This window comes from Polyergus mexicanus, unplaced genomic scaffold, assembly GCF_030449975.1.
Source record: "Polyergus mexicanus isolate NDT 795.1 unplaced genomic scaffold, iyPolMexi1.0 SCAF_5, whole genome shotgun sequence".
Classification (NCBI taxonomy): Eukaryota; Metazoa; Arthropoda; class Insecta; order Hymenoptera; family Formicidae; genus Polyergus; species Polyergus mexicanus.
The window spans coordinates 7,317,875-7,333,015 of NW_027223325.1; the positions used below are offsets into that span (position 1 = coordinate 7,317,875).

A 15,141-nucleotide genomic window follows, 5' to 3' on the forward strand; every position below is an offset into this window, starting at 1 on the left:
CTTTGAAGGATTGATCTTGATACGCAGAAACTTGCACGCAAATAGAAAATACATAAAAGTTTAATTTTCACGACACGCAAATAGAAATGTAGAACAATTTATTTATTTTACAGTAGGGTTGCATAAAATTCAAGACAAAACAATATTTGTAAAAATATTATATTGGTATCGAAAATTTTAGAAAACTTGTATCTTGTCTTGGTCTTGAGTGAATTTTGATAGCAAAAATCTCGTCTTGTATTGTCTCTATTTTATTAACAATTTTTATTTAATACTAAACAATTTGTTTAAAATAATATATACTTAACATAATTTTTCTTTTCTTTTCGTTATTGATTTTTAATAATTTATATTTTTGTTTTCTTTATATATATATATTTTTTTTTATTGTTATATTTGTTACAGCACTAATCATGTAATCCATTTATTATTTTAAATGGATTTTTCTTGTTTCTATTAATTAAATAAATTAAACTAAATTAAATTACACAATCCTTACAATATATAATATAATTTAAGATAATTATTATTATTTATGTCATCCGTTTACTTCCCAAAACACTATTGTACATATTGTATGATTAATTTTGTTAATCGTAATTATTTATTTTATCAATTGTTTCTAAATTTGTTAATATAAATGTTTTTATTTATCAAATAACATTCTTTATGTTTATATAATATAGCGATTTTTTTCATCTAATTTATACACAATATACATATTTTTCTTTTTTGAAAAACCAATAATCTTAACAATCTAATTAATATATATTAATAACTAATTAAAATTATTATATAATAAATAAATAAATAAATTACTATACTATTTTGTTACTAATTTATTATTATTATATTTTATTACTATTTTATTATTATACTATAATAAATAAATAAATTACTGTACAATTAATAATAACTAATTAAAAATTTCAAATTTCGAGACAAAGTCAAGACAATATCAAGACTAGTCTTGATATCTCGTGCAATTCTAGTCCAGCATATTCAAATTTCTAGATAATGTAAAAATGTCGCGCGTGTAATCATATTATGTATTATAATAATATTTCCGATGCGGGAAATAATTCAATACGAGTAACTTGATGCGGCGGCGCATTTCGCCATAAAATATTACGATATAACTCTCGTGCCTTAGAGATTCGAGAAGAAGATTCCTTATTCGCCTCGTTTGCACGACGCGACATCGTCGTCATCGTTCCTGCATCCTTAAGGCGGAACTCGCACGTTCGCGAGAGAGCTCGTCCGTCGAAGCGACGACAGCCAATCCGCGAGCTCGGGATTGCCTCGATAAGATGTAAGTTTAGATTAAATCGTGAATATTTAAAGTTCGGCCCCTCGAGGGATTCGCGCGCGCGTGTACTTCCTCCCACATGCGTGCCTTCCGTAACGAAGGGCTTACTAAAGGATACGCGACACCCGATAAGAGAGGAAAGATTACGCAAGTTGCTTTTAGGGATTAGGTCTTAACCGGGAGGGAGAGATCAGCTTTTCCGAACGAAAGGGAAAGCCACTTTCGCTCGAATTAATTATCTGATAGAGAAATACATTCTCTGGCGATAAAAAAAAGGCTCTTATTTGTTTTTGTATCTGAATTACATTTGATCATTTGTCTTATTGGCACGATTAATTTCAACAAAATTATTCGAGATTAATTATTATCGATTACTCAATGTTAATTTAGATTAGAAATTATTATTAGAATTAATATAGTAATTAATATAGTATATTTATCTTGATCACAAATTAAATAGCGATATTTAATCAGCTGTTATAGCCTGTCAATATAATAATTTTCGCACGTTTTCGAAAATCGGATCATTCACGTAATCCGGGATGAAAGCAGATTGCTGACTACGACCAAAACACAATAGAGGCTTTGGCAACAAGTGTAATGCTATTCACTTTCGGCGAAAACAGTTCAATCTGTTGCAGAAACGACTTAAATTCGAACTTTCAACATAACCTTTTCCTACAGAAACATACACACTTTGCCAGTCAATTTTCTAATAATATGTATGTTTATTCTTATTTAAACATAAACGCAGATACTATGTTACGCCATACTATGTTGTGATAGTGATACGCAGCAAACATTTTTGATGTGATAAAATTTTTATCACCAAGTATGTCCACTAAAACCAACGAATAAGAATGGATCTGTTCTTTGCAGCTGAACTGGCTGCACTGGTTCAAAGTTTATCTTTTTCTCTCCCCATTGGAAGGAGAAGGATGGGCTCTGAACTGATGCAGCCAGTTCAGCTGTAAAGAGCAGACCAAATAACGCTGCGCACACATGTAATTATATATACAGGGTGTCCCTAACAACTCGTACAGGCCTTTTAAGAAAAAGTAGATTATATCAAAAATTGCAAAAATTTCGATGACTAAATCGAGTACGCTCTATTGTATGGTGATATTTTCAACTTCCGCTACCGATCGGAAATGGGCTATCCAAGCCGAAAGCCAAATTTTTTAAATGGAATATGTCACTTTTTATTACAGATTTGAATTTCCCGACAAAAAATAAGAAACTTTTGTCCTAAACATTTTTTTTTAATCTTTTCCTCGACCTTGAAATTATACACGCTAATTCGCCTAGAAATGCAGTTAATGTCTATTTCTTCAAACTTTCAAGATTATTTCCAGATTATTAATAAAATTAACAATTTAATCTCTTATGTTAATGAAGTTTATCAACCGTGTTACTGTAATTTATCATTTTATAACCAGATTATTAAAATAATAACAAATTTATAAAAATTGTTTATTCATTTATGTAAATAAAATTGTTTATGTTTATGTGTAATTCGAATTTGCAATAAAAATTGCCATGTTCCATACAAAAAATTCGATTGTCAACTTCTGGATAGCTCATTTTTTTCCGGTCGGCATTAGAAATTGAAAACATCACCATACAATAGAACGTCTTTTTTTTTCATCGATTTAGTCATCGAAATTTTTGTAATTTTTGATAAAATCCACTTTCCTTTTTCTTTAAAGACCTGTACGAGTGGTCAGGGACACCCTGTATATTTTAATTATTATGAAGAAATATAAAAAAATTCTAACATTATATGTTAAAACGTATGTTTTAGTGTCTACTATGCATATATGGTATATGAGTGATTGTTATATTTTATAAAAATTTCTAGAATAATGTTATACTGTATTATGATGCATTAAATTTTGTCGCATAATTCTAATAAATTTAAGCAACGTTTAAGATATAAGATATTTTTCATGTAGATGTAATTTATTGTTAGAGCAAAAAATTATACCGTTATGAATAGCATTAAAGCGGAATGAAAGTACCTATAACAAGTTTCTGTGGTGTAGTGGTTATCACATCCGCCTAACACGCGGAAGGTCCCCGGTTCAATCCCGGGCGGAAACATTTTTTTGCGTCAAAAATCAATTTATAATAAGAAAAATTAAATAGTTAAAAATAATGAGCAAAATGTTGGAAAAATAAAATAAAATAAAAATGTCTTTAAAAAAATGTTCTTAACATTTTTATTGTAACTTATAGTACTTGCACACAGATAACTCTTTACATACACATATTTTAATGAATAATTAATGAGGTCGTCGCCAAACATTTCGTAAAATAAGATGAGTACTTTTTATATAAATATACATTTTACTTAAAAATTCTAAAACTTTTTTGCATTGACGCTTTTCTTTTGCGACTGTCCTCTCAAGTGTTGAATATTATATATATACAGAATGAATACGATTGTGTGCAAAACAGCTGCATATGGGAAACGTAATTTATAATGTTCTGTGCAGCGTTAACACGGTCCAATAGATAATTTACTAATTACATCTGCGACTGTAATTAGCATAATCTCAATCCCTTTCAATAAACGGTTTGCCAATGTTTGCAGAGCGTTTCTGTAATTATCCACTTAACACCCGATTTGATCCAAAAACATGTTTTTTTCGATTAGGTTAGTATGATAAACGCAATTCATAACTGAATTTTTTAATTTTGGACGCCAAATATTAAAAAATTGGTTATAAATTGAGTTTATCATACTAACCTAACCTAATCCAATCTAACGAAACTTTATTTTTAAAACTGAAAATAGGTTTGGATTATTAAAATTTTTTCGAAATAGGAGTACAGGTGGCGCCCACGTAAATATTATAAACAATTCTTTTCGATGAAAAAATAACAAATTATACAGCATACACATACTTTAATGTCAAATTTCAATTTATTATATCTTCCTAACCAATGCCCCACTTATTTCTTGAGAAGAATTACTCAAAAGAATTTCCCGTACAATTTATTTAAGTGGCGATAAATTCAGAGATATGTTACCTTTTATGCAGTTTTACCTAGAATTATTTTGCACATATTGAAATCTTAATTAAAATTCTTCATTAGAGAAATTAGTCGGAATTTTTTTTTTTTATATATAAGATGAACTAGGTATATTGTAGATATAATATAGATTCTATATCATATTTAATAACAACTATTTTTTTCTGAGATTTGTCACACTTTGTTGTACTAAAAAACATGCAGTTGGCAACACAGTAAAGACGATAATAAATAATGCAAAATTTAGATTTTAAAGGGCTAAACTTATTGTTTCCATTTTGACACATTTGCGGTGATCAATAATCATCAAAGACAATGTGCGACATTTCACACCTGAGTGTGCGTATTACCGTCGGATGAGAACTCGAGGAGATGAAATTATCGAACAATAGAGCGCGAGAGGCAAAGCTGCGTCTCTCAACAGAAACAATGGCAGTCGATTAACAGTAAACTGCCGATTAGAGTGTACGAAAGTACATACATTATGCATGACATTCGTGTAACGATCGTGTAAACCCGCGAATCGAGTATGCGGGAGTCAGCGAGCCGCGCTCGTGAAAGTTTAATTCGGGCGATGTGAACTATCGACGCCATTAGTAAATCTAACTTTCCTTTCACCTCAAAAACACGATGCAAGACATCATCTCGTCTGATATTCTTCAGAGTGCAGCTAAGATCTTTTTGTTAGAAACATTTCCGTTAAGAAAAATTATTAAAATAATTACATCTGGCTGAGATACTATTCCCATACAGCACCGCAAGATTGCAATAACATTGCAGCAACATTTTTCTGCAAGATTGCAACATTGCAAAAACATTGCGAAATGTTGCTGCAACGTTGTTATGATATTGCAGCAACAGTAAAATGTCCGCCTACAAAAATATTGCAATATGATATTGCAGCAACATAGCAATATAATATATATGCAATAATGCTTTATGTATATTTATCGACATAATATCCTTAACATATGAAAAAAATAATAAGAAATTAGGCCTATAAGAGTCAGGATCTAACGTGTATATAGATTTTCTGTATTATAATAATAACGAAATTATAAAATGTAAATTTTTCAGTACACATTCGATTTCTTTCAGTGACAGAGAATATCTAAGAGAAATAAGAAAAAACTCAATTTGCAATTGTGTAAATTCACTATTTCTTTGTATCCGAAATATTCAGATATCCGGATGCAAAAAGATTGTAGTGAATTTACGCATACGAGTTTTTTCACATCTCTCTTGTCTTTATATAATTTCAAAATTTATTTATTAAAATCTGAAGTATCTTTTGCATATTAGAAAATTATTATCAAATTTTTGATTTTATATAAGAATGGAAACTATTAAAAGAATTCTTAGTCCAATGTTTGAGCCCCTGTATTGGGGTCATATCATACGACTTAAATTAACAAAAATAGTTATTATATCTTTTTAATCTTACTAGCCGCTCTTTGTAAATTTTATATAATCATCATGACTAAAAATTAAATGCGGAATAGATAGCGCAACATGCGCCGCATAATGGTAAACGAATAAACTAGCGATTATTGAATACTTTTTTTGTAATATTTTCGTAATGTTGCTGTAACATTGCTAAAGTTATATTGTAAAATAATGTCTTTGTTGCAAGCTTCAGTGCTGTATGGGTTTTCTCTCTTTAAGCGTTCAAAAATTTTGGCAAAATTAAGGATGCATGTATCATATGTCAAAGCATTGACAAAAATATGAAAATTTAGTAGACTATTCCATTTCTTCTGAGTATCTGTGTAAAATCTGAGTACAAAAGTCTCTTAGTCGATTTGGAAATTATTTAAGTATAAAGTTTGTATTGATTTTTATGAAAAATTGTGTATTTTGTAGCACTTATTGACAAATTTTTGACAAGGGAAAAACATTGTCAGCAAAACAATAATTTTCACATATATTAAAAAGACTAATAAATATTTGGGCAAAACTTGATTTAGATCAATTTGCTTATTTAAAAATTGTAGCAAAATACTTATAATAATCCAGAACCTTCCTATAAATTACTCGTTTCTTGTTTCTTGCTGTTGATTTTAGGGGGTATTCACGATCAAAAGTTTTTATCATAAATAAGGAAAAATATTAATCAAAATTAATTTTTTTTACGAAGACATTAAAAACCATGTTATTCTGTGATACTTCAATTCTTTTTATAATCCATTTATTTATTTATTTGATTTTCCAAACAGTATAAACGTAAGAAATGTGTTTTTTTCTATTTTAACAGCTTTTTGCTACTATTACACAGCCAGAACATCCTTAATGACAATAGTTCCTCGTTCGATTTGATTAAGATCAAATAAAATAATTACAGAGGAAAATATATAAAATAACTGTTTATTACATATATATTTATTACTTAGATTTTGAAAAATAAAATATTTTATTTAAGATACGGGTGTAGATGTAACGATATTTTAACAAGACTTGTACAAAGTTTACTCACGCTGTTTACGGAATAAAACGTTTTGCATAAATCTCTCGTTTGCATGACAGATACACGCGTATATATTTTGCAAGGAAGTATATACATATAGCACGATCACAAAGTCTTGGGACTCCAAAGGATTGACCCAAGAGAAGAGGGAGAACGCCCAGATTCACGATGCGGAAGTGAGAGCCGCCAGCTTTCGCGGCGAGTGTTCTCAAACTTACAATACCTTTGTCTTAGGATAGGAAAATGTGCGGTGTAGACTTGCTCGATGCATCCACCGGCGTTGTTGTTTTTCGTTTTGTTCTTCCTCAATCCGGTGGAGGTTTCTTCCATGCTCCTCTTTTATTTCTTGCCAGTCTCGGATGCGCGCAAGTTTTATGAGTACCATCGCTACCCTACTGCCCTTAAACCCCGATTACCCGTTTCTTCTCGTTTTTCTCTCCCCGTGACTCCGATAAAGTTTCGGTTCCGCTCGCAGGTGCATCCACGCGCGCGAAGTTTTTCACAAATAAAATAAATTATAGAGAAATATACATAATTAAAAGCCCCGTATCTACTTTAGAGAGTAAAAAGAATCAATTTTTTGTTTATATTTTCTAAAAGTATGATGACTGAAGAATGTGTCTTTCAAATGTTATTGAAAAGTTCGCAAAATTAACGGAGTTATAAGGAGTTTGAATAGAAAAAAGCGTGTCTTCAGATAAATCTGCAAATACGTTTCTAAAAAACACGTTTTTTTTTCAAAAACTTGTTTTTAATTAAAGTTAGTGTGATATATATATCTTGAAAACTAATGGGCCGAATAACTTCAACTTTTTTTAATGGAAAAAAAATTTTTTTGAAAATGCTAAACCTAATTGGAATTTAACAAATTAATATTTAATATTTCTCTGACCTACCAAAATAAAAACAAAAAAATATCAGCAAAAATAAAACACCTAATTTTAAATTTTAAGATGAGACGCTTTGTTACTTTTTTTTTTTTTTTTTTTTTTTTTAGTCAAATTTAGTATCCTGAAAATATCCTATGGAATAAAACTAGACCAAGTTTTTTTAATTTCAGACAATTACACGAGGAGCAACATGATGCTACACCGTCGAACCATGCATTTTTGAACACGCTATGCGCAGAGACTCGTAATGACCAAAAAAAAGCTAAATATTCAAGATTTAAAAATACTGATGTAAACATCAATAAAATATATGTAAAACGTAAAAAACTCAATTTTAAATATTCTTTAAAGAAATATTTTCAATTTTTTTTCTTTTTTTTTATACTGCTAGAATAGACTGAGCGCCCTTTAAATAAAATATATTTCTTATTGTTCTACGTAGATATAAAACTGAAGTTATCAATACTTTGTACGGTTTATAAAATTATGAGGGGAACTATTGATATATCTTACATTATTATTGTAGTGTAGAATGTATACAGATACATACAACAGTGAGCAATGCGTCACTGTTGCGGTTTCTCATTTGCGTTAAAATAATTTTATTCTCCTTGCACACGATTCGTATGCAAATTGCGTTTTCTTTTTCGCACGCCGGCAAATCAACCTGAAAAATTGCGGGTTTTGTCGAGACCTAACGGTCTATGCACGCGACACAAAATTCGCACGCGATCTCGCGCGCGTGCGTGCGAGATAATTTAATTACAAGTTGTAAAAGCCGATGTTATTGTTCGTCGTTGTAGTTTCGCGAACTTCAATTCTATCTAACTTTCGGCTCGCCCCCGATGTTTGCGTTCCGCTTTCGTCACTTGTACAGTTAGTGCATCTCGATGCGTGCATCCGATGGATGCATTCGACATCCGGAGAATAATAGAGCGTTTACGAGGAATAGCGACTTTTAACGATCTAACAGGCAAATCTCGATGGAAATGAGGTTCAATTTTCATGAGAAATCGAACGCTAGAAAGTTCACCGTAGAATGCAACATTTTGCAATGTACGCTTCGAGAAATGTTACTTGTATAGAGAGAGTGTTCCATAAGATCGCGATATGATCTCAATCGAAGCAATAAAGGGTAAATATGCATATTAGGTTACACCTCACCGATGACTTTGACCTTGACATATGTTGTCAAGGACATGACCCTGAGTAACTTTTCCTTATAACTTAACCGGCGATCTCTTATAGTTTCTGAGATACTTAAAATTATCATTTCACAATTTTAATGATTTTTCTATTATAAAATAAAGAAAAATAAAGGTTGTTCACATTGTATTTACGTAGATCAGACGTGAAAAAAGTGTTTCTTTACATTTCCAGAGACGAAGGTCTTTGGGTTTTTTTACTTTCCACGCAAAGCGAGGTTCAACGTAAGCCTATGTGTCTAGTTTTTTTATAGTGGAATCCACTATATACTTTCTCATCCACACAACAATTGTGAGGCGGACTTCGCTTTGCTTTGTAAAGTATTGTATATGCACGCACACAGTGGGGCACGGTTACGATAACTATGGCCCCCTATTTGAAAGGTCGTTTCTGAATGCATTTTTGAAGAGAAACACGAGAAAAATAGTAAAAAAATTTTCCGACCAATAGTTTTCGAGATATATCACTTTAAAGTATTGGACGTGATAATAAAACGTTACAAAACGGACCCAATGACTTTGACCTTGACATATATTGTGAAAATCACTGTCGCGAGTATCTTCCATGTGTAGCTTAGAATCGTGCAAGAATAACCCAAACCAAATTTTTGTTACGAATCTAACCCAATCCACCCACACAACAATTATAAGGTGGACCACGCTTCGCGTTGTAAAGTATATGCGTGGACACAGTAGGTTCCGCCTCCTCTACGACGGGGCTCCACTTCCGAAAGATATAACCTAACTCAAACCTACTCCTGATTTAAAACTAAAATTTGGTTTGGGTTACGTTATATAACTCAAACCAAATTTTCGTTTCAAATTAAACTTTAACTTTAAATATCTCAAAAATTATAAGAGACCGCTGATTAAGTTGTAAGGAAAAGTTACTCAGGATCATGATCTTGACAACATATGTCAAGATCAACATCGTTGGGTCCGTTTTTATAAAGTTTTATTATCATGTCCAATACTTTAAAGTGACATATCTATCGATAACTATTGGTCGGAAATTTTGTTTACATATCTATCGATAACTATTGGTCGGCAATTTTTTTTACTGTTTTTCCCGTGTTCTTCGTCAAAAATGTCTTCAGAAACGACCTTTCAAACAGGGGGCCTTAATTATCGTAATCATCCCCACAGTGGGTTCCGCCCCCCCTCCCCCCCCCCCTCTATACAAGGGGGCTTCACTTCCGAAAGATATAACCTAACCCAAATCAAATTTTAGTTTTAAGTCAGAAATAGGTTTAGGTTATATCTTCCGGAAGTGGAGCCCCCCCCCGTAGGGGGGGGGGGGGCGGAACCCTCTGCGTTCACGCATATACTTTCTCATTTATGCAACAATTGTGGGGAGGACTTTGTTCCTATTCTGCACAATTACCAAAAATTGCCCTTTCCTGCTTACGCATTTAATAAATAATTATTCCAAGCAATTAACAAATAATAAAAAAAGTTAACATTATTTATTTGCTGCAATTAATTTGTTAAATAATTCAATAGCTTCTCGGTGTGTTAAAAAATCTATTAATTTATTATTATCTTCAACGAGCCTCAGAGAAATTCGTGTAGTTGCATATTGAAAGCTTTCAACAAACTGCGAGAAAATGAAACCGATTGTTGACAAAATATCAATAATCATGTAGCTATGTTTCAAATAATGTAAATAAAAACTTTTTTACTTAAAAGATTATAAACAGACTACTATGACGTACATAAACACGAGTGCACCTAATATCAGTTTATAATACCGAAATAAAAGCATTAAAATTGTCAAACTTGAATTTGTTATATCTTCTAAACCAATATCGTCCACTTTTCTCTACTTATTTAATAATTTACAAAATTACAGAAATCGGGGGTGTCTCCTTGTCTCTATATTATTACCCAAATGTTAACTTTAAATATCTCAAAAGTTATAAGAGACCGCCGGTTAAGTTATAAGGAAAAGTTACTCAGGATCATGTCCTTGACAACATATGTCAAGGTCAAAGCCATCGGTAAGGTGTAACCTAATATGCATATTTACCCAATAAAGATTGAAAAATTATAAGGATAATATCAAAATATAGAACGTGAGAAATTTACCAGTGCGCGATCTAAAAGGTTATGATCATTAATAAAAGAAGAAGAAGAAGAAGAGATAAATATATTTACGTAGATATATCTTCGTAGAAATTTATATAACTTTGAAGAATAATATCTCTCTCTGTCTTTTGAGAAACTGTCGTAAAAGTTTAGAGAATTTTCACGAAGCTCTTGCGCGCAAGTTTATCAACGAATTTGGGGGATAAAGTATAGAGCACGAGCACGAAATATCTCGTGCGGTGTTTTAGTCAAGAATAAAATATAACGAGAGATACGCTCGATTTCCCGCAGGCTATGACATATAACTGACGAGACGAGGGAGGATGTGACAGCACGAAGAGTGGCAGGTATAGTGGATTAGACGAGAGATACGAAATAATGCCCATAATTACGAGGCGACGAAACAATTGCGGAATAGAATGTGTACGTCTGACCTGGCGGCGGCCCTATTATTATTATAGCAGCGGATATTTCACGTTGCGCAGATCCAACAGCTGCAGCTGCAATTTGGCACTTGCACGGCGTAAACTGGTATCTCGAGAGATATTACGCGATTACGATATGCGTGTGTGTGTGTGTGTGTGTGTACATGAACGCAACGAGACGGGCGGGCAAATTGCGCTATCGACAAAATTGCGAACGCCGTTAGTTTGCACGATGTTGGTTTACCGTCATTTCGGTCCTGTTGTGTTGCGAGCGCTGATAATTTGACGTTTGGAACCGCGTCGATGAGATACTATGTATATATACAGGGTGTCCTAGACCCAGACCACCCGTACACCCCTTTTCTTTCAAAAACTAAGCATTTTAGAGAAAAACGTTTTGAACAAAAATTGTATGATTTTGAGGAGACCATAAGATGGTATCATTGATTTGACCTTGGATGGCATCGTTAATGTCAAGTCAAGGACACCTTTAATTTCCTAAATGGGATCCTCAAATGTCACTCACACACATGTAAGTCTCCGTCAAATTCTGATAAAGAATTCTTAATAATGCAATAACGCAATAATACATCTTTTCTTAATCAATCTGTTTTTAATTTAATATTAATTAAAATAATATAATAATAAAACTATTTTTTTATTACTTACATCTTATTAATAAAAATATTTTTTCATTAAGTACTTTTTGATATAAAAAATTAAATATCTTGTAAAATATTTAGTTTTCGATAATTTTACCGTAATACTTTTATGTACAGAATAATAAGACAAATCAATCAGTGCAAAAAAAAAAAAAAAAATGTTTAGAAAAATACATTGTAAATAATTTTCTTAAAAACAATTATTTTTTATACTAACTGATTTGTCTCATTATTTATTTAAATTTATAATAATTAAATATGCATTTAGAAATTATTAATGCTATCAAAATATACTTATATCTATATCAGTATTTCCTTCACTAAGTAAATTTATACTAATAAAATATATGAATTTGTATTTTAGGAACAAGCGACATTTTATAGCAAACTAATAATTAAAGTAAAAAGAAGTTATATAATTATAACTTACAGATTATTACAAAAAAAAAAAAGAAAATAAAATAAAGTAAGACACAAACATTATATAATAACAAATACTATTTTAAAATATTAATGCTTTGTGCAAGAGAGAGAGAGAGAGAGAGAGAGAGAGATATCATTAAATTTTATTTATTTATGATAATTATTATATTTTATTCATATAATAATTATTAATGAAAATTCTAACTTCAAGAAGCGCAAGTCACATCTTGAAAGACGTCGTTGAGTGAGGATACTCGGGTGGGGCTAACGACCTTATGGTCTATTTTTCTAGGGGATGAGAGAGGAGGCTCGAAGGGAAAAGCTCTGGTAGTTAGCCAGGACTCGTAGGATGTTCGGCACGTACCGTGATATCGGGTCGTCGACGGGATCAAAACTTTAACTTTTCTTGGGCAGGATTTTTCCCGTGGCTTTACCGCGGTTACCATGACGAGCAACTTGAGGTCCGTATCTGACAAATCTTTTTCGTATCTCCCTCGTGCGACTTACAATTTTCCGATATTATTCGCGATTGAATTGAATTTCTCGTCCGGGAAAACGCGCATAATAATCAATAAATTATCGCTGTTACGTGTATATATAATTGTTGTAAAATAAAATTAATTATTATTCACAATAATTTTAAACATTATATTATTAATACTAATTGGAAAAATTAAATTTTAATTCATTTACCATATACACAATTACATGCTCACCATTATTATGTTTAATATGATATTTTTATGCCTGCGAAGAACAATCTTCTATTTACCTTTATTATCATTCAAAAAATTTTTATAATTTATTGTTAATTTACTTTTAATTATTATTATTTTTTTAGTAATTTATATAATTATAGTTCTATATTATTTTTTTATTTTAATTATTAGTATGCTATAAAAGGTCACTTGTTTTTCACACACACACACACACACACACACACAAATATATATTTTATTATTATATATAAATTTTTTTTATTGAAGTAAAAGATACTAATCAAATAAACATATTTTGATAGTATTAATAATTTTTTTTTGCAATTTTTGCAATAATAATTTTTGCATATAATGATCGATAACTTTCCTCGGAATCATTAAACCTCTATCTTTCTCTAATCCGAACTTTGAAAAAGAAAATTCTATTTATTATATCGTCGCAATTGTATTTTATTATACGCGAGCGCGTATTTTTCGTTCTTTTGGACTTAAACATTCATTTGAAGCTAGCGTTAAACGTCGGTGTTTTTCCTTGTTTCGTCAACGCGTTTCTCCATTTCGCCTATTCTCTTCTAAGGTCGACGGCTGAGCGGGATTATCCTGAAATCCCGCCGACGAGAAAATGGGGGACCGTCGTAAGATATTCCAGGTGTGGCGAGTAACGTCTCACCGACGAGAGAAGGAGCCGAAAAGACGAATGATCCGTGGAATATCAAACCCTCTCGAAGAAGACCCCGAGCACCGAGGGGGGATTATTTTTTTTTCTTCCCTCACCGAGCGCAGTAAGATCATATCAAACACCATCGCCGCGAGAATATGGCGGCGGCCCTTTCAGCTGTCTAATCTATTCCGATAAAAGCTTCCGCGGAAACGGTTATAACCCCGCACGAAGAAGACCGTATTCGAGAGAGAATTCTTTGTGTACTTGGTCCATTTGCGGATATCTCTCAAGTGCTTTGAAATACTAGGGCGGACATTGGTCGACCCGGTTCTCTCGCTTTGTTGAGTCGGAAAAGAGAGCGCGTAGAAAATATGTATTATATCCGACCAGCGTTGCATTGCGGTCCATAAATAGAATAAAAAATCGAACACATTGATAATTTACTAACGTACAAAAATCTTCCATTTTAATTTGACCTTTAATGTCAAATACAATATTAATGTAAATTATTTTCGAATTATAATTTAAATAATCCATTTCATATTTTTCTCGATATCTAATGTTAATTTATTTATTCCTCACTTGTTTACTTTCATAATCTTTCTAATTGATATTTTTTTGTAATTTTTATTTTTGATATTAAAAACTTTTTTGGCGGATATCCTATCAAGAAACTTTGAGAGAAAAAATTGGTAGCATTTTGTCACACGCGAAAAAAAAAAGCGCCTCGACGATGAGAATCTTTCGAGGTGTTATTTTTCTTATCCCCATGCTAGAAGTGGAGAAATTGCGACATTATTTTGCGAAACGAACAATCTTTTCAAATTTGCCACTTGACAAAGGAAATGGAACCTGTCATCATTGAATCTTTCTCTCATTTGACAATGGAACGTCTAATAATCCATATCTATTTTCTCGATTGGAGTATTAATGTAGATATATACTTTATAGAATTGTCAATTATTGACATTTTTTCAACAAATGTCTGTTATGTTCCAAAATTTAAATGTTTAAATGTATTTGATGTCAAAATGTATAGCAGTAGCTAATAAATATGTCATGATATTATAAAATATTTGCATTAAATCGTTATAATTATATTTCATAATAACTGAAATTTGTGATAATTAGTTTAAAAATATATTGTATTTCTCAGATGTTTCTTAGGAATATGAGTGAAATCTGAATCTATTGCATTCGAGTTTTTTACAAATTATAAAATTCATAATTCATACGTTATACAAAAACAAATATAT

At 31.4% G+C, this 15,141-nt stretch overlaps 1 protein-coding gene and 1 non-coding gene across 3 annotated transcripts in view; one reads left to right on the forward strand and one right to left on the reverse strand.

Moving 5' to 3' along the window:
* The window catches only part of LOC138933418 (uncharacterized), a 167,629-nt gene that overhangs the window by 82,551 nt on the left and 69,937 nt on the right, over nt 1-15,141 (reverse strand). The window lies entirely within an intron of this gene.
* On the forward strand, nt 3,340-3,412 carry Trnav-aac (transfer RNA valine (anticodon AAC)). The gene has a single exon. It is a non-coding gene; the product is annotated as a tRNA-Val (tRNA).